Source organism: Lactuca sativa, chromosome 9 (assembly GCF_002870075.4).
Source record: "Lactuca sativa cultivar Salinas chromosome 9, Lsat_Salinas_v11, whole genome shotgun sequence".
NCBI lineage: Eukaryota > Viridiplantae > Streptophyta > Magnoliopsida > Asterales > Asteraceae > Lactuca > Lactuca sativa.
The window spans coordinates 103,469,911-103,492,626 of NC_056631.2; the positions used below are offsets into that span (position 1 = coordinate 103,469,911).

At 31.3% G+C, this 22,716-nt stretch overlaps 1 pseudogene; it reads right to left on the bottom strand.

Annotated features, from left to right (window-relative positions):
- Nucleotides 1-17,286: 17,286 nt before the first annotated feature.
- On the bottom strand, nt 17,287-18,130 carry LOC122196116 (NAD(P)H-quinone oxidoreductase subunit 5, chloroplastic-like; annotated as a pseudogene).
- Between the last annotated feature and the right edge of the window lie 4,586 nt (nt 18,131-22,716).

Sequence of the window (22,716 nt, forward strand, 5' to 3'; positions counted from 1 at the left end):
CTTCATTAGGAAAACTTGTTCCAAGAAATTTGGGAAGACCATTGTCGTCTGAACCAGACATCTAAAATTGGAGAAATTTAAGTTAGTTGATTTAAGTCCTTAATATAACACCCAATATGACATATTAAGGCTAGGACCCAACACAATATTTTATAACTTGGAAGAGGGGTGTCGTAATCCAAGCTACAAAATATTTGAAGGTAGGCGAATGATGATTCACCAATTTCCACCATGAAAAATGAAATAGGTATTAGGTTTTAATTGGATTGAAACTCCTAGATCTTATGAGATTCATTGAACTTTTCAATGGCATGTTTAAATCTCGATTTTTCCCTCTCAAGTTTGTGACTAGGATGTCGAGGATCATAAACAAGGTGTGAATAACCATGAAAATTAACTTGGTACCCTTAATTTTATCACCTAATCGATGTGTCGGTTACCCACACGCGCTCCACCGATCTATGATAAATATTAAATCACCCTTTTCCACTCTTACTAGTCCATGTTAGTGTGCCGGTTACCCACACACGCTCCACCAACGACTTAGTAAGGTACAAAGTGTAATTTCATGGGTTAGCACCATCTTCACATTTTCCTAAAGTAACTAAGATTGGAAATTTATAAAAGGTTTAGTTACTTTATATTTATCATTATACTTATAATGAGAATTATAGTCCTTGTCCTACCCATTCGGCTAACGACCCTCCACCAATCAAAGAAGCGGTGGGTGAGAGTGGACACCCATTAAGACGCCATTTTATAGGCAACAACCTTATACCCCCTTATAGACCGGCTTCGTGAATGAGGCCTACTAACGCTAAGACTGACTTGCTCTTATACATATATATATATATATATATATATATATATATATATATATATATATATATATATATATATATATATATATATATATATATTATTAACTTATAATACTATAAAGTATAAGGGTTGAATTTTAACTTTTAAAACTCTAGGGTTTGGAATTAAAGTGTGTGTGAGACTTTACAAATTCAAAACCTTGAGGTCAAGTTTTGAAACTATTCAAAAACTTTTCATTTCTATAACTTATGAGTTTTATTGGTTTTAAAGAAAAGACTTTTGGAGTTCCATAACTTGAGGACAAGTTATGGAGTCCATTAATTGGCATTTAGATCAAGAATTACACTAACAAACAATTTGCAAATAATTCCTATGATCTACTAAAACTCATAAGTATGAACATTCATACAAGAATTTCAAGAATCATATAAACATATATAAAACTTGAAAATTTGATAATAACCATTGAAAATGGATTAGCATAATCATTACCACACCAAAAACAACTTTTATAAGTCCAAAACAGTTTAGGGTAATGATTCTAGTCTATTTCCAGCAGCAAAACTCGAAAATCTGCACACAGGGCCTCCTACTCGCCGAGTGCAAGAGCCTACTCGACAAGTAGGATGAGTTTACACTTGGACTCGTCGAGTCCCCCATGGACTCGGCGAGTCCACTAAACAGTGAACAGTTTTTCGACTTTTTAAATCATTTTGCATCAAGTATAATGAAAACAAGCCTAGGCTCTGATACCACTGAAGGGTTTTTAGCATTCTAACACTCCTATGGTATACATGAAACCCTAGAAACCTTGGATCTATGTTTTCTCTATTATACATGCAAATATGATTTTTCCAAGGTTCTCATCCTAACTAACATACCATGGGGTACTTGTAATATAAAACTTAGTGGGATGACATACCTTTTTCTTGTGGTTGATTCCTTAGAGTTTTAAGAGCCTAGCACCAATAATGTGGATGCCTCAAGTGGAATCTCAAATCACCAAAACACCTTGGAAAACTTGAGAGAATAGTAATCACACTAGAAATCGGCACACTCTTGTTCACTCACACACTAGTGCCAATTTCAAGTGCCAAGGACCTCTTTATATAGTATAGTGGATTAGGGTTACATTCATGTAAACCCTAATAACCATGACCTTTCATTTCCATAGGATCCATGGGTTAAAAACTCCATGGACTATCCATGCAAGATTAGCTCATCCTAAGTGAACTAGGCCCATTCTATATCTATATAAGAGTCCATATTTAATTAGTTCCTTTTAATCACTAAATTAACTCTAAACTAGTTCTTGATCAATACTAATTAAATAATATGATTTCATATTAATAACTAATAATATATTAATAAACCATAATTATAATGTTCTCAAAAGATTATCCATACAAACTTTTTTGGTGAAGTGCAACCCAAATGGACCATGCTACTCTCGGGTCGAGTACATAGCAATAATAGTTATGGGATTAGACATCTAATCCAACAATCCTACCCTTCTTAACCCAATCTGTGGGCAAGAGGTCCCCATTGGGAATGAAGTCGCGCCGCACAAAAAGGTATCTCCTTTTCCAAGCCCCATCAGTATGCTTGGTTTTCAAGATTAGAGAAGATCTGATGGTTTTGACCTTAAGAAGGAAACAAGAATTCCCAAGGGTGGTTAGATCGGATATACAGGCCAACTCAGAAAGGCCTATGCCAAGACCCTTTGATTGATTTATCTGGTAGACCCAATAGAGGATCCTCCAGACAATTGGCATGGCTTGGATATACGAAATCCCATTCACCTTAAAAAAATTGGAGACAATCCCGGGGAAAGGATATCTCAAGCCTAAGGAGAAACGATACTCAGGAAAGCACACCCAAGTGGGAGAGATGAAATCAGGGTGAATCAGAGGGTCAAAGGGCCTAAAAATAGCACTAGGAGGAAAAGCCCCATTAGTATTAGAGACTCAATGTCGTCATCGCCGAAAGAGCAGGACTCCTCATAAGAGAGGATCCCCTGGTCAATAAAATCATCGTCCGGAAGGGTCCAAATGCTCTTACGAGAGACAACCATTTTTCAACCCATGGTAGAGAGATTAAAGGCCTGAAAGAAAATTTACCTTCTAAATCGCAATATGGCACAAGAGAAGCAAAGAGGAACGGATAGGAAAATATGAAACTGATCCCTCATATTTATACCGGGCCGGTGAATATGATTTGACTGCTAACGGCTAGTGAAGTATCCGTTGGAATTTAAATCACCTAGCCATTATAGGTTAAAACTGAAAATTACTATTCCCCCTTCTCTTTTCTGTTTACTCTAAGTTATTCCTTTAGTATATACGAAATTAACCCATATATTTTTAGGAATAACTTGGGGGCAATTGTTGGGACCAAGATCATTACTATATCTAGGATCCTCAAATATCCAGGATCCTCATCAATATCAGGATCCCGGTTAATTACCGTTATTATTTTTCTCAATATTTATAACGGTCATATTTTGTCTATAACTAACATGTGTGAAGAAGTAGTCAAGGGAAGAGCAATTCTTAACGAAGAATCATCTCAACTATGCTAAAGACCCGGAATACTTGGCAAATAACATTCGTGAAGCAGGTCATAGAGGATCCCGGCAATATCGGACATTTTGTTGGCTAAATTAGACTATAAATTGACACTAGTAATCTGCACACGACACACTATTCTTTAACTTAAGCTTACTCTACGAAATTCTCCACTTATTCTTACCAAGAACTCACTATAATATTCATTTTTATATCAATAAAATCATCAAGGCAGATGATCATTATAACCTTCCAAGATTTTATGTCGGAGATCCTACTAAGGATCAAGGGCTTATACATATAGTAAATTTTAAACATTTAATTTTACATATAGTATCAGGTGTATTTTAAACATTTCAAAATACTAGGTTTAATTACTAAATTTCGAAAATTAAAACCTTTAATTTAAATTTATAATAAAATCATCAGATTTAATAATTATCCATTAATTAAACATTTAATTAATTTATTAAATCAATTTGAGGATTATCCAATTAAATTAATCAAGATAATTTAACCCGAATCCTCTCCCCCTAATTTTTGAAAATCATGGGAGGGATAAAGCAAATTTTATAATTATCCATTTAATCAAATAAACAAATAATTACAAGAAATAAGAAAATCCCTATCAAAACCCTAATTTTCGAAAAATGCATATCTTTGGGAGGAAGGAAAGGATTTCAATCCTTGCTATTTTCGAAAGCTAAAGGGTTAAGGAAACCCTAATCTCGAAAATTGTAGGGCAAAGGAAAAGGGTTAAAACCCTTTCCTAATTCTCGAAACCTAGGGCTCAGAAACCCTAGAATCGAAAATCCCTAAGTCCAAAAGGGTTTAATTGCCGTAAACCCTAATTGATCCAATTCAAACAATTGTAATCCATTCAATAGAAAACAAACCAATGCTTTGATACCACTGATGGGTTTTGAGCATAACAAACAAAAACCTATGTGTGCATGCAACCCTAATTTCTTGATCTATCTTTTCTCTAATTGAACATACAACTTTTGAACAACAAATAGAAACCCTAGGAAGCATATACTAATTTCAAAATTAATAACTTGGGTTAGAATACATACCTTTATTGTTATTGAAGAATAACAACAACCCTTGTGTTGTTGTAGCTTAGAGAGAAAGCACCACAAATTTCATGCCTCTAGTTGATCACACCTAACATAGCAAGAGGATGAGAGAGGAGAGAGGAGTAGGAGAGTTAGGAATTCTGACTATTCCTCTAGGGTTTCAAGTGGCCGAAATTCCTAAGGGGTAAGGGTCTATATATAGTCCAACAAGGATGCCTTGGATAACCTAATCTAAAGATAATATTACTATTTCAAATTGATAATTATCAAGCTCCTTATTTATCCACATGGGTTAATCAAGAAAGCCTATATTATCCATATCAAAACCATCCACCTCCTTCCCTAGGAAGGTTCTGGAACCTCTTGCTTAACTATTGAACAATTACACTTTAGACCTTACAGTTTTAATTAATTCTTTTAATCCCGATATTCATTCCAATTAACTTTTGATTAAATATTAATTAGATATTGCTATTTCTAATTAATATATTATTCTCATACTATATTAAAAAATTGTTTATTTCAATTTATTAACCATATAATAAATTCAACCTCTCTCTCCAAAAATCATCCTATCTAGTTGCTAGTTTTGAGGGCAACCCAAAAGGACTGTGCTACCATCAATTCAAGTATATACCAATTATAGTTATGGGCTTAGACACCTAATACAACAAGGTACACATCTTACATGAATAATGTTATGCTAATGTGTAAGGTTTTCACGAGTGTGAATATTTCCTCCTCTCTCATGGAGCTAATGTAGGGTAGAGTCGTGTGATTCCCTGCACGGATGACTACGTCTCTTGTTTCTCTATTCTTTATTCTTTAGTTCTTTCTTCCTCTCTTTTTGACATGAATGAAACTCAGACACCACCACCCCCTCCCCCTAAGCTGACATGGTGTGTAACATCTAGTTTCAAGATGTTTCTGGTTTTCAGTTAGCGGACCATAATTTGATCATATAAAGGCCGTGGGCTTCATGGGAATAGATTTTAGACCCTATTCGATGTTAATAATGTTGGTTAAGTGATTTAATCCCTTGAATTGTGCTTTGGAGCCAAATGGTAAAATGGGAAAAGTGATATTTGAAACTTCTTGCATGAATTAATGAATTTATTTTGATATGTTTTAAGTCAAAAGTAATTAGACAGAACTATGGGGTTTGTCAATAGCTTCACGTGCATATAAAGATTATTGAAAATAGAGTTGAAACGAAGAAGTTATGATTATTTAAAGCTGGAATGGAATTGGAAAAAAAGCCCCCTCACCACGGCATAGCGTGGTGAGGATTTCACAACAGAGTGGTGAGCTATGCAGCCTAAACCCATTAAATTAGGGTTTGGTTCATATTTAAAGGCTTAAACCCTTGTTTTAGGTCATTTTACAGCCTCCATTGCATCAAGAACCCCTCTTTCTATCAAACCCTATCCTCCCATCATAAATCAAGCTCCTCATCTCTCATGTCATCCATATTCTTGAGTTTTTATGGCTTTTGGGTGTTATGTTTTTCAAAGAATTGGTTTTGAAGCTTTCAAAATGAAGAGATTAGTCTTCATCTACCTTTTTGACCATTGAAAGTTGCAAAGACCCTTGCTTTATTGTGTTTCATCATTATATTTATGAGTAATTGGTGTTTTGGTCCATTTTAATGAGATTTAGTCCCCGTGTGACTTGTTCCATTGTGTTTGAAGAACTGCATGACCTTTGGTTCATGTTTATGGTTCAGATTTAGTGATTTGGTGGAGTAAAGAGTGTGTGAAAGAACTCTCCTTACTCTGTGAATGAAGAAAATGGTTTTTTGGACATTTCTTAACTTAGGGTTTTAGATCTTGCAAGTTTGTCGAATTATTATGGATAAAGTTGGAAACTTTATCCATCTAAACATCATGTTGATTCAGATCTGAAAGTTGGAGGCATGTACTTAATAAATTAATTCGGGAAAGATGCATTCTTGGACACTTTGATACTTAACGTTTAGATCTTGGCTGTTTGGATCATCCTAAAGGATAAAATTGGAATCTGTATCCATTATGAAGCTATTAAGTACTAGATCTGATATTATACGGCTTGATATGTATGGATTAAGTTCTTAATGAAGAAAAGTCTTTCTGACCAAAATCACGGTGTAGCCAAGGAATGCCTATGGTGTGGTGGAGCGTTGCAACGCGTTTGTTTTGTCTGGATGTGGCCACAACGCGGTTAAGAACTCGCCACAGTGCGATGACCGTTGATCGTTGACTTTTGGCACAATTTGACTTTTTATCAAACTTTGGTAGAATCGAGTATTTAGCTAAGGAATAGTCTTGGTTTAGCATTAGGTAGCTTGGATTAGCTGTTTTGTTGCTAAGGTAGCTGTTGAGTAGTTTAGGAAAGTCTTATCATTATACTTTGTAGGATGCTAGTTGTCTGTGTGACTCTTGCATGGAAGACCATGAAGGGTCATGGAAATTGTATGAAAGACCATGGTGGGATCACAACATGAAAAATTGCAGCAAGACTATAGCAACGAAAGTAATGGTAAGACTATAATGGGATCATAGCATTCACATGGGTTGAAATATACCCCTAGGAGGGGGCCCATTATTCAGGACGTGGTCGAATATTCAGGGTGGGGCCTATTTTTATGTATGGTATGTGGTATCTTAGAAAACTCACTAAGTTTTGTGCTTACGATTTTAAGTTTAAGTGTTGCAGGTCTTTTTGGCAATTCGGCAAGAGCACGGTGTGATTGCATCGCATCTATTTATGTTTTCGAAATAATTGAATATTTAGTTTTATGAATGAATGATATCGTTTCCTTTGATTTTAAAAATGAAGAAAAAAGTGTTGAAATTTGGGACATTACATGGTGTGAACATGGTATAAGATGTAGGTGTGGTGTCACCTTATGACAAAATCATGTGTGCTACACCTTCGATTATTTCCTAGTTGTGCCACTGATACCAAATAACCTTATAAAACATAAAAATTTCATTATCAAAATTAATTACATATATTTAATATTTTTATAGTAGTTAATATTTGACAAAATTTTCAACTTAGATCGGAATATTATCAATATGAAAATACAAATTTTATCTTAATATAATAATAAAATTATTGTCTTTATTTCAAAAAGATTATAAAAGGATATTCAACTACAAATTGTTTAAGCTAGATGTAGGAGAAAGGTGACGATGATAAGAAGTGGATTCCATGGGATCAACATCGGAAAAGGAAAAGGTACCATAAAAAAGAAATATAAAAACAAACTGAGGTTTGAAATTTAGGGCAACATGACAATGTCATTTTGTTCTAATTCTAGGTAAATTATATTATTAATTAATTAAAAATTACTTTAAAACATATATTTGTTATCAAGTTATATATATATATTCCAAAATTGATTTAAAGGCGGAAGCTTCTAGAGGCCTAGGGGACCGGCCAAGCCTTCCTATTCTCGGATTTATAATCGATAAAACTATAAAAATGGTCCTTGTGATTTTTTATTTTATGTCGCTAAAGTCCAAATATTTGAAAAGTTGTAGATTTGATCATTTTCAAAAAGTTTTGTTGTGGTTTTTGCTCCTTTTTCGTTAATTTTAACAATTTGGTCGTTAATTTTTTTTAAATGATAATTTTACTCTTATTGACAATTTCTACAACCAAACTACAATGACCATTTTGCATATCTTCATTTTAATTTTATTGAATTATTATAAATTAATAAATATTATTTTTAATATATAATATTTATATATTAATAAATATTATTTTACTAGATTATTAATCTCCTTAATTAATTAATCAATTTCTTTGCTATCAGATTTTTTTAATTGGATTATTATATATTAATAAATATTATTTTTAATATATAATATTTTTATATTAAAAAATATTATTTTATTGGATTATTAAATTCCTTTTGTTAAATATTTTAATTCCTTTTTTGGATTAATTTTTTTATGAGATTATTATTTTTAATTTATTATTTTCTTTTTATAATAAATATTATTTTATTGTATTATTAACTTATTTTTAATGTTAAATATTAGTACTTTTTAATTTTATTAGTTCCACCACAAAGTTGTTGGAATATGCAAAAACGTCGTCTCTCATCATCGTAAATCGTCGGGCTCACCGACAAACACCTTTATCAAAGATCTGACATCAGCCATACTAACTTTTTCCACTCAACGCCGCCAATAGCCACCTGCGATAACCTTTTCTCAATCCGCCAAAATCTTCCATATCACACACAATGCACAACAAACCCCTATAATCATTAAAAGTGGTGGTAGTGTTGCAGCAGGTGACTATCGTCATCGTTAGGTGGAAAAGGTTCTTGTGGTTTCCGTTCAACCTCCGATGAAGGTGTTTGTTGGTGATCCCGATTATTTTCGATGATGAGAGGCGGTGCTTATGCGTATTCTGGCAACTTTATGGTGGAGCTAATAAAATTAAAAAGAATTAATAATATACATTAAAAATAAATTAATAATCAAATAAAATAATATTTATTATATAATAAAAACAATAAATTAAAATAATAACATTATAAAAAAGAATTAATAAAAAAAAGAATTAATCTAAAAAAAAGAAGTAAAAAAATAACTAAAAGAAATTAATAATCCAATAATGTAATATTTAATAATTTATTAGAATATAAATATTATATGTTAAAAATAATATTTAGTAATATATAATAGTATATTAAAAAAAGAATTACTCCAATAAAAAAATTAACTAAAAATATTAATAATCAAATAAAATAATATTTATTAATATATAAATATTACATATTAAAAATAATATTTATAAAACTTCTAATAAAATAGTATTTATTTATATGTATAAATATTATATATTAAAAATAATATTTGATAATATATAATAACTCAATCAAATTATAAAGAAGATATGTAGAAATGGTCATTGTAGTTTGGTTATATAAATAGTTTATAAGGGTAAAATTGTCATTTTAAAAAGTTAACAGTCAAGCTATTAAAGTTAATTGAATAATAACCAAAACCACAACAAAACTTGTTGAAAAAGATCAATTTTGCAACTTTTCAAAGCTTTGGACCTTAGCAATATAAAATGAAAAACCATAGGGACCAATTTTGTAATTTTATGTTTTTCAACTATTAATACTATATATATATATATATATATATATATATATATATATATATATATATATATATATATATATATATATATATATATATATATATATATATATATATATATATATACCCTTAAGAGTATATTAGCTTAGGTATCCGTACTCATGATAATACGTCGCTTTGTTTGATATATTCATTATAATGTTCTTAAACTTCAACCCCTAACTTGATTTACTTTCAAGATTTTTGAAATTTTACTATTATCTTCCTCTTACATCACATCTTTTTGCCGAGTACCTACTAGGCTACATATATTATAGTTGAAAATGAAAATTATGTAAGAGTAAGATAAATGTGAAATTTATAAAAAATTTAAAAGTAAATCAAGTTGGAAGTTGAATTATAAGAACATTGGACAATTACAATATATATATATATATATATATATATATATATATATATATATATATATATATATATATATATATATATATATATATGATACAAAACGATGTAATATTGTAAGTTTGAGTACCTAAGCTTATATACCTTTAAGGGTATATTTATTTTCCTCATATATATATATATATATATATATATATATATATATATACATATATATATATATATATATATATATATATATATATATATATATATATATATATATATATATATTCGGTTTTATTAGATTGCCCCCACCCTTCCTTTTTTGTGCTTAATTATACATATGGTAAGTTAATCTTTAGATTTATTAGGAGAGGTAAATGTATTAAAATACAGAACCAACTTATATAAATATTCAGATAACCAATATCTTAATCTATTATCTCATTGAACTATATACTTTTTAAAACCCCAACAAAAGATACTGGTTTACATTCTCATTTTTTCGTCTATTCGTTAACCTCCACCATTAACCACCGACAAACTGACATAGTTGCTACCGTTAGACCATCTCTACACCCTAGTTATTAAATTGGTTTCATATTTTGGTTCTATTTTTCTATGATGTCTCTTTGTTTTTACAAGTCTTGTAGGTTTAATTTTGTACTTTCTGTAGAATTAGAAATCAGTACATTCTTCTTATTGCTAAATTGATATTCGTCCATATAGATATTGAGATATTGACGCTACTGCTCTACTCTCCAGTCTTTTTCAGATAGGTATGTAGTTTTTTTCCGACTCTCTTTTCAAGTTCGATGGTTATTGTCTTAGGCCATCCATAGTTCACTAAACTTTTTAGAGTTCTATGGATGGTCATATCACTACTACATCAACCTTTTTTTTTTATTCAACTTGACTTGTTAATATTCACACTCCATTAAACCCTACAAAGTTTAATGAATTTTCACATCATCATCATCATTATATTTTTAAATATTATTATAAATTTTAAAATAAAAGATATAATAGTTAAAAAAAAAAAGAGTAAATTACACGAATAGTCCCTATGGTTTAAGGTAATTTGCGTGTTTTAACTTATTTTTTAACTCATATGGTCCCTACTATTTGTTTCTATTACGCGCTTGGTCCATGTCTTACCTAAAAAGACTATTTTGCCCTTGATTTTTTTGATTTATTTAAATAAACACACCCCCACTCCTACCCCCATCGGCTTACCTTACCTACTCCACCATTTTCCCTATTTAAATAGTAGTCTTTTTAACTAAGATAGGGACTGAAAGCGCAACAAAAACAAACAATAAGGACCAAGCGCGTAACAAAAACGAAAAGTATGGACCATCCGAGTTAAAAAAACAAGTTAGGGACCAAGAACGCAAATTACCCCAAACCATAGGGACCATTCATGTAATTTACTCTTAAAAAAATAAAATAACTAAAATTACGAAACATAAAATATTTAATACCTTAAATACATTAATTAAAAAACATGAAACCTAAAAATACGTTAATAAAAAACACGATACCTACAAATTATATTTTATCTTGACCTCATAACAATGGTTCATTCAAATTTCTCGTCCCTCCTCCGACTTGGTACTTGGATCTAGGAAAAAGGTTGACATTTTCATTGGGTTTATTGATTTGGAAAAATACAACACCTAAAAATATCATACATTAAATAATATAATACCTATGGTTAACTTTATTTGTGGTTAATTAAATAAAAAAAATACAAAAATCAAATATAAATTGATAGGAATATATGATTATATATATATATATATATATATATATATATATATATATATATATATATATATATATATATATATATATATATATATATATATATATATATATATATATATATATATATGGTTTTGACATTTAATTGAAAATGAAAAAGATTAATTTCATTGAACCACTCAATGATCATACAATTTTTTCATTCAACTCTCATCTATATCATCACCCACACTTCATTCATTTTTTATTCAGTCATAGTAATCATATATTCAACTCCTATTAAGCCCCATTGTTGATGCCTTTATAGACAATAATGTATTCTATAGTCTGAGTGGTCTCTTTATCTATCGACTACCAAAGAAAACAAAAGCAATAAAAGCTACTGACATTATATAAACTAATATACATGACAAAATTACATAAATAACCCTCTTTATTCTTTCTATTATAACCAGAGAAGACATAAAAATCCACCTGACATCACAAATTCACAATTACTTTGATTTGTACATTGACAAAAATAACACCATATGACTTAACAATAATAAAAAATTATTATTTAGTTTGTTTAACATGGTACAAAACAAATTCTAGGTCAATTATATTTAGAAAATATTTACTAATTAATTGTTAAATTGCAAGTTTATTATGCTATTTAAGCTAGTAATTAGTTGTCTGCCATTTCTCAAATTATACCTTTTTATTTTTATTTATTAATAATAGTAAATTTTGTTATTTAGTGAACATTAACATGAAGAAACAATCTACTATTTATGAGTTTTTAAAAAGAAAAAAAATCTTGTTACTGATAATCAATCCAAAAAAAATCATCTTGAACTTAATGAAATTAATGTTGATATAATAAAACGAGATCCAGGTTTGCGTATTTAAATCTATGATTATCCAATTAATCAGCGAGATGTCGTTCGATAAGCTTATATGAATTTTGGTCCCATCCAAAAAAATACTTTCTGAATATCCGAAATCTAGACCAGAAACTCAGAAACGTAGCTTTCAAGTGTCTTAGTTTAAATCTTATCCTTGGCTTGAATATTCAGTGACTTCAGATGTTGTGTTTTACTTCACATGTTTTCTTTTCATCAAACCTTATGGATATGGATATTATGGCCATTGAGCATTTACTATAGATGGATTTAAAAATTGGAAGAAAGTTTGAGGGAAAACATGTACTTTTTGTGTCATATGGGTATCGAGTGCACATCTTTTTAACAGGGTTGCAAAAACAAAACATGGGTAATTTGTTAAATGAGGTGCAAGATATACGAAATATGTTTGAAAAATTTATTGATATAGAGCTTAAGATCAACAAACTGAGATTAAGGCTATTATTATTTTTAGTTTGTTGGTATGCCTTTCAAGCAATTGCATTTAGAGGCCATAATGAAAGCCTAGATTCCATCAACAAAAGAATTTTTCTTGAAATGTTGGAGGCAACTGGAACTTTTAAAATAGATATGAAACAAATATTTCACAATACTTCTAAACATGCATTATACACATTCACCATAAATTTATAAGGAGGTTTTAAGCTGTCTATCATGTAGGGTGAAACGAATGATCTGTGAGGAGATTTAAGGTGAGAAATTTTGTTTAATTATTGATGAAGCATGTGATGAATCTAACAAAGAACAAATGTCCATTGTTTTGAAATTTGTAAATAAAGATAGACTTGTTATGGAGCCTTTTTTGGTCTAGTTCATGTACCTGACACAACATCACAAACTCCTAAGAAAGAAATCCATTATGTATTGTCACATTACAATCTTGATTTCAAGTCAATTCGTGAGCAAGGGTATGGTGGTGAAAACAATATGCATGGTCATTTCAAAGGGTTTTAAGCATTGATTTTTTATAATTGTCCATATGCATATTATCCCCATTGTTTTTCTCATCGATTGCAATTATCATTAATGACAGCTTCACAAGGAGTTATTGCGTTAAGAAAGTTTTTTATTGAGTTATATTTTGTTATCAAGATGTTTACTCTGATTTTTAACGTTTTACTTAAAATTATTGAGGAGGGGACTAATTTAATCAAATGAGAATTAGATTTAATATATGAGACTATTACTACATTTGTGTTCATGTTTATTTTTCATCTCGAGAAAGAAATAATGGAGATCACTAATTTACTTTGTCAAACTCTACAAATAGAAACTCAAGATATTTGTAATGCATTGAGGCTAGTTGCATCCACTAAAATGTTGTTACAAAAAATAAAATATGAATTATGGGGTGATTTTATCTCTGTTGTCCAGTCATTTTGTTAGCTACGCAACATTGAGATCCCAGATTCATCTTCCTTTTATTTTAGTAGAAGGGCTCGAGCTCGTAATGAGCATGGCGATCATACACTTGAACATCCTTACTGTGTGCATATATTTTGCGAAACAATTATTTGTCATTAATGGAGTTAGATCATAAATTCAATGATAGTTCTATGAAGTTGTTTCAACTTTCAGCAACTTTAGATCCTTAAAACGCTCATGAGCCTTTTCGAAGTGATGATGTATGTCAATTAGCATAGAAGTTTTATCCCAGAGATTTTTAATGACCGTGGGAAATTACTTTTAAAGTTGCAACTTCAACCTTACAAAGTTGATGTCGTTCAACATGCAATTTATAAACAATTGATATCTATTTCAGAATTGTGTCACTGGTTGATAAAGACTAGAAGAGTAACAAATTTTAGTCTTATATATCGAGTAGCTAGTTTCATACTTACTCTTCCAAATTCAATTGCTACAATAGAGAAGTCATTTTCAACAATGAGTCTTATTAAAACAAGATTATAGAATAAAATGGAAGACATACTTTTGAACGACTCAATGGTTTTGTAATTCGAAAGGAAACTTGCCGAAAAGATTAGTTTAGAGACAATTGGGCGAGACTTTAAAGACGCAAAAGATCGACTAGTTGCTCTTTGATAAACGATGTAAAAGTATTTCATATTAATCTTTTTTTTTTGTTTTTCAATGTCATAAGACTAAACCATATCAAACTTGATATATAATTTTTTTTTTTGATGTTTTGATTTCGCCCCTAGTTCTACTACTCGTGCCCCTCCATGGTTTCTACTTTCTATTATAACACACATGATAAGTATTGTTTTTGTTTTTTGTTTTTTTCTTTTGGGTTTTTTTTTTTGGTTTCTAATATAATACACATGATAGTTTTTGATTAATAACATGGTTTCTAAGAGTAATAATAAACTCAAAAGATAACACACATGATAGTTTTTGTTTTACTTTTTGAACACTTAACCTTTTCTAATACCTCTGAACTTGTTAGGGCTCATATAAGAATATTTCTATATGGACCTTCATTTCAGCCCATAAAAGTGTCACCCATAGAAAAATTGATGATAATTCATACTTTTATGATAATAAACCTAGAAACGTATATCATATCATTCTATTTTTGTTTCTTCGGTTTTCATAAAATTTATATCTACGAGTAAAAGCAATCAAAGTTGATGAGATTGTGTTAAATCATTAAAAAAATGTGTAAAATACAAAATAGTTACAAAATTAGATAAACTTATATTCGCGCTTGTAAGGTGTTACTATAATAGGGTGTCGTAATATTTTTGCCTACGAAAATTTGGTGTCACATAGGCGCCACATAAGCTTTTATCGTTTTTACCACAATTTGTCTAGCACTCTTATGTATTTTCCTAATGCACAAAAATACAAGCTTGTAATGCATGCTCCATTCCCCTCCTCTATTAATCTCAACTACACAAATAGAGAAAGAAATCGGTGAAAGTATACTGTCGGCAAAAAAAAATGGTGTGGGACGGTGTTTACCGCCAAAGCCAAGTATGGACACCACCGGTAAGAAGATTACCACACCTTACAGCCTAAGAGATAATTTCTGTAACATCGTGTTTTGAGGTACTTTCGCTTTTGACCATTATATTGAGATTTATTACATTTTGGTCCTTAAAATGTAAGATTTGTGGGAGAGAGGGGCTAATATTGCCATTTTTGGATTTGTTGGGCGGAGCCACGTACGTTGGGCGTACGGGGTGAAGTCCCAAACCCTAATATTTAGGGTTTGGACCCTCTTTATTCTTTATTAACTCTCAAACCTGGTTCCTTCCATCAGCCTCTTGTTGGATTAGGTGTCTAAGCCCATAACTATAATTGGTATGTATTTGACCCGAGAGTAGCATGGTCGATTTGGGTTGCATATCACCAGGACAATTTGATAGGATGGATTTTTTAGAAGAGGTTATTTATGATTTATTAATATATTATAAGTCTAATATATTAATATGAAATCATATTATTTAATTAGTATTGATCAAGAATTAATTTGGAATTAATTTAGTGATGAAAAGAGACTAATTAAATGTAATGTGATTGATTTGGTAAATCAATCATTCTTATGGTGTGGGCTTATGGTTATTTAGGATGGGCTAAACTAATATGGTAGTCCATGGAGTTTTTAACCCATGAATCCTAAGTAAGATGAAAAATCATTCACATTAGGGTTTACATGGATGTAACCCTAATCCTAGCCACACTATATAAGAAGCCCCTTAGCATCCAAAATCGTGCACTAGATGTTCTACGAGTTTATGAGCCGATTTGAGTGTAAGAATATTCTCTCAAAAGTCACCCTTTGTCCAAAGGTGTGTTGTGAATCCATATGAGGTGCAACACTTTGGGCACTAAGTTCTTAAGGCCAAACACAACAAGTTCTACAAGCCACAACCAAGGGGTAACTCCATAACTCAATTTTATGGTGTTTATATCATTTTGTATGATAGTTGTAGGCTTAATGATTTGGAAACAATATTGCATGTATAGTTAGAGAAAACATAGATCCAAAGTATTTAGGGTTGTATGGGCACCATAGGACGTTGTAGTATTCTAAAACCTAACAGTGGTATCAGAGCCTAGGATTGTTTTCCATTATACTTGATGTTTTATTGGTTTTCAAAGCGAAAAAAATCAAATTTTCTGCCTTCTGCTCAGTGAACTCGCCGAGTCCCCTCATAAAATGGCTAACTCGACGAGTCCAGTTCATGTACTCGCCGAGTTGGTGCTCTAGTGGGCAGATTTTCGATTTTTGGTCAGAAATTGGATTAGGATCATTACCCCTAACTATTTTTTGAACCATGAAATGTGTTTTTCCATAAGGTAATGATCATGCTTGTCCAATTAAAAGATAATTGTCATAGTTTCAAGATTTGTAGTAGTTTATATGATAGAATAATGTCTTGTAAATAGTTGATGTGAATTATCTTGACTTATAAATTTAATCCAGATCATAAAAATTATTTGATTATTGTGTTAATTGAAATATTTGATCTATATGCCTTTTATGAATTCCATAACTTGTCCTCAAGTTATGGAAAATGAATAGTTTTTCATAAATGTTTTTTATGAACTCCATAACTTGTCCTCAAGTTATGAAATTTCAAGAGTCTCATTTTAAAAGTCATCTTAAATGGTTTTAAGGTCTTCCATAGCTTGTCCTCAAGTTATGGAACTTGAAAAGTTTTTTCATAAAACCTCATTAAACTTATGACCAATCATATATAGAATTTTTTATTTTGTCATAAAAAATTCTATTAGGACCCATTTTAACAAATGTATTAAGGAACTCCAAATTTTGAAAAGATGAATAAACAGGTTTATATAAAAAAAAGGCTATAAATATTCCAAAAGAGGCTATACTGACTGAAAAAAATGCATCTTTACTAAATTCATACCAATCTATCGAATTATTTGAATTTTGATGTAAATGATTTATAGACGGGTTTAACCATTTGGATAATATATCAACGTCTTGATTGAAAGGAATTCCTAAGAATCCAACGAACAAAGTAAATAGAATCAATATAAGTATTGGGAATAACATAGTATTATCTGATTCATAAGGATACGAATACGTCTTGGTATTGCCAAAATGTGGAATAGAAAGAAAGGGTTGTATCATATTTCTTACATTCTCATCAATTTTATATACTTTATTATTTGAAAAAAAAAGAAGGACGTGGATTCTTCTTCATTTTTAATAAAGTTACCAAACTAAAGTTTTTGTTACTTATTTTCGAACCTTCTTTACCCCCATAGAGATATTGAATAGAAGGGGGTATTCCTTTTTCCACTATAATTTTGAAAATGAACGTTTAAATGTCCTTCAAAAGTAAGTAAATAGATCCGACACATATAAAATGCGGTTAATCTTGCCGTAGACCAAGCTATTATTCCAAAATAAGGTGAATACAACCAACTATCATTAAGAATTTCATCTTTGGACCAAAAACAAGCAAGGGGTGGAATACCGCAAAGAGAAAGTGTACCTAATAAAAAGAATTTTTAGTAATTGGTAGATGTTTTGTTAAACCTCCCATAAGCACCATATTCTGACTTTTTTTTGGACAATATGTTTGACAAGTTTCAAAACTTGCCCTCAAGTTTTGGAATTTGTAAAGTTTCACTTTTTAGTTCCAAACCCTAGAGTTTTAAAAGTTATAATTCCACCCTTATACTTTATATTATTATAAGTTTAATAATTATATATATGTATAATACAAGTCGGTCTTACCGTTAGTAGGCCTCATTCACGAAGCCGGTCTATAAGGGGGGTATAAGGTTACTGCCTATAAAATGGCAGTTTAATGGGTGTCCACTATCACCTACCGCTTCCTTGACTGGTGGAGGTTCGTTAGCCGAACGGATAGGATAGGACACTAATTCTCATTATAAGTATAATTATAATTATAAAGTAACTAAACTTTTATTAAATTCCCAATCTTAGTTACTTTAGGACAAATGTGAACATGGTGCTATCCCATGAAGTTTCAATTTGCACCTTGTTAAGTCGTTAGTGGAGTGTGTGTGGTTAACCGGCACACTAATCTGGGACTGACAGTGTGTGGCAAAGGGTAGCTTGATGTTAATCATAGATCAATGGAGCATGTGTGGTTAACCGACACATTGATTAGGTGGTTGTAACATTAAGTGTATCAAGCTAATTTGCATGGTTATTTACACCTTGTTTGTGATCCTCGACATCCCAGTCACAAACTTGAAGGGCACAATCAAGATTTAAACATGCCATTGAAAATTTCAATGTATCTCAAAGGATCTAGGAATTTCAATGCATTTAAAACTTAATAATCAATTTCGTTTTTCATGGTGGAAATTGGTAAATCGTCATTTACCTACCTTCAAATATTTTACAATTAGATTACGACATCCCTCTTCTGAATTGTAAAATATTGTGTTGGGTCCTAGCCTTAATATTTCATTTGGGCGTTATATTAAGGATTTAAATCAACTAACTTGAATTTCTCACATTGTAGAGTCTAGTTCACACAACTATGGTCTTCCCAAATCTTTTGGAATAAGCTTTCCTTTTGAAGATGATGTTCCATGATTGGAAGTGGAAATCATACTTCACTTCCTCCACCTCCTCCAATAATTCTCCCTAACCCACAAGTTCAAAGATTTGAAGAATTCAAGGTCACTCAAGCCCTACTTGCAATGAGACATCAAGATGGAAGGTCTGTGTGTACTCATATCTTGGAGACGAAGTTACATATTGACAGGCTAAGAGTATTGGGTGTTGTTGTCTCAAGGAAGTTGGCTTTCAACTGGGTTCTTCAATCACTTCCTGAGTCATATAGTGAGTTCATTAAAGACTACTATCTGACAGACCACGACATGACCCATATTGATCTTACCTATTTTCTTGTTGCTGCTGAATCAGCAATGATTTGGCGCACTGGAAAAGCAAATTTGATTGGAGGATCTACTTCTCAAACTTCCATGGACATTGACAATGGTAACATTGGTAGTCCAAAAACGATTTCTCCTCCCAATCGAAAGGGATCAGCCATAGTCAACCCGGTTGACCAAATGGTAAAGAGAAAGGCTAAGTCTGTGATTGTCTCATGTGCCAATGCAAAAGAAGCCATTTGTTTCTACTACCATTTGAAGCGACATTAGAAGCAAAGCTGACCTGACTACCTGAAAGAACTGAAAGAAGGTAGAATCAAAAAGTTTGACTCTGCTTCAGGTAAGTCTACTATCTAACTATATTAAGTTCCTAATTGTTGATTCTTAATACATGACGTGACAAGATTGCATTTTGATATTTTGTAGGATCGTGCAAAAGGAAGATTAAAGGAAGAGTATGTTGAATCTGGTCACGAAGATGGATTTCAATCGCATGGTTCGATGATCAGATTTTTGAGTTGTTGCTTAAAGAGTTATGATAGATTGCTTAGAAATATGTAGTAACATTGTTTTTCATTTGTAATTGCATTGTAAGGAAAAGTTTTTCCGCATTTTATAAATAAAATATTGTTTATTTTTATATTATATCTCCTTACAATGGCATTTCTGAAAATTGTTGTTTATATTTTTCCATTGATAGCAATATTGGAAAATGGATTTGATTCTTTCGTTTGTGGTAGAGTCAAAATTTACCAAATAAGGAAAGATTTTCATCACCCAAGTTTCAATTGTATAGAAACTCGGAATCATGCAACTTGTATTGTGTGATGAATGAGAACCTTCATCTTTGGGAAATTAAGACTAATTCCTTGTTCACATGTATGTGTGACTCAAGTGAAGGACTAGGCGATCGGGTACACTTAGTTGTGCGCTGTTCAGGTCCACCACAAGGAGCGATAAGACTATTCATCATGATTTAATAAAGTTTAGTAAATATGGTTAGGCTTACAAGATTAAGTATAATTCTGAATCGTTAAAAAAGTTTCAATGTGTAGCAGAACGAATAAGAAGAATCAAATGAGGAAGAAATATAAAACGTTTCTCCAATCTGAAGGGATGGGAGAGTACTTTAGTATCGTTTTTTGATCATCTTAATGATTATGAAATACCATGTCACAATTGATCCTCTAAGGACACCTTAGTGCACTTGTATGGCTAAGAAGAGGAATCATGAATTGTTGAAATGGTTAAATCAGAAGGTGAATCATACTTCGTTCCAAGAACAAGTCTTAGAGTCATACTCCAAGATTGTAACTTGAGTGACATAATCTTAAGAAAGGTTTATAACACGTGTCAAATGTAGAGTAAAATGTTTTCTACTCATGTACATTTGAAATTGGTAAGTTGTGATGTTTTGGATCAAACAAAGACCAACTAAGACCAATGGTGTGAAGTGTTTGTCTTGATAAGAAATCGCACTAACTCTTGAATATTTTTTTGTCAAGTGATGTCTCTTGAAAAAGAGAAACTTATATGTCAAGAGGTCAGTGGGAGTCTTAAAGATCTTGAAAAGTTTCAAGAGCTAATCAAGAGTAAACCTCTTGTTAATCACTAGTACGCGACTTGAGGTTTGTAACTTATCGTGTTGAAATATTCTTGTTTCTATGCTCATTCCAGTTAAAGTTGACTATACATGTGAGTTCTATGAGTTCTCAGTTGTTTGCATAACAACTTGGAAGCAATGGTATGCACTTGTGCTGCCAGGTGGCAAGAAATTAAGATTTAACAAGTTCAGTCCATATGAGTTTGGATTTGTCACTAACCTTGTCTTGTGATTATGGTTATGACAAATTCACATGGATAGGAACACATACACCATAAAAATCTAAGTGTCATAAGGTTTCCCTCTAATTCATGAAAACGATTGTGAGGAAACGATTTCACTAAGTAGATTTTAAGGAGATAGCAATTGTGATATTTGCATTCTCAAATTCTATTATGATTACGGCATCCCTCTTCATAGTTTGAATTATGAGAAATGGCAAAAGGTCTAAACATTTGAGACTTATTATTGTAAGTTCTAAAATTGTTTAGACACACATGTGAGCTATCTGAGGAAAGGTGTATGAGTTTGAGAAGCCTAGATAAAGTCTTATCGAAGCATATCGTATCAGAAATCTGAACTTTGGTTAGAAAGTCAATAAGTATTGATTTCTAGAAGTCCAGTTGATTTATGGGTACATGTCAAAGCTAGTGGGAGCATAAGTGTTATGCTTGTAAGATAATAATTATTATGCTAGTGGGAGCATAATTATTATTGTAAGTGTTGCAAGTTTGCAATGTTAATTATAGAAAACGAAAGTTTCAAATCGCAAAGTTGCAGGGTTTGAAAAGTTGTTTTGATATAATTAAGGGAGAGGAATTCATACTTCATTTCAAAATCTAAAAGCTTAGATTGAGTTTTTAATCAAGTTTAGTCAAAAATATATGCGAATGTTATGTTGAAAAGATTCGACATAAGGAAATTCTATATATGGAAATATTATAACAAGAGACTAGTAAAGTATCACGTCCTTATGTGAGACATTATGGATCGTATCACATATGCTTCGGGTATAGGGTCGATTGCATATGCTATAATATTTATGTGTTCTAAATTTTCCAAATGCCTAGGGCATTAAGAGGGAAAATGGCCCAGAACTGGATATGACTAAAATGGTTAAGCAATTGTCGAGGACAATCTGAGGTTTACCAAAGATTTGTTGCTTATGGACAGTTGGAAGTATAGTGTAAATTTTGGAAGGACCATGTTGGCATACTCTGAGAAGAGGTAACTCTTGTTCAGAATTGATAGTCAAAATGGGAATATGGAAATGTTTCCATAATTGAAAGTTATTCTTTAAATCTGTGTAAGATTAGAAAATTTAATGCATGAAGGATGTTCAAAGGAATGTACTTTTAATTTGAGACTTCGTTTCCATAAAATTGCTCTCCATTGGAATACTTTGTAATGTATGTTTCCATGGAATTCGATATTCTTACATTTACAATAAGGATTTGGAATTATGAAATGAGCATCATTGAAACGTTGTCAATTGATGTATTTCACAAAGTAAGGATCATAGATAGACATAGTGTGCATGCTTGTAGCATGGGACAACTATTGTTTTAATTCAAGTACTAAGTTAATTATACGAAACATTATACAATGAATAATGAGTAATCAATATGGCATATAAAAGTTTTGGGGCCATATAGGATTAAT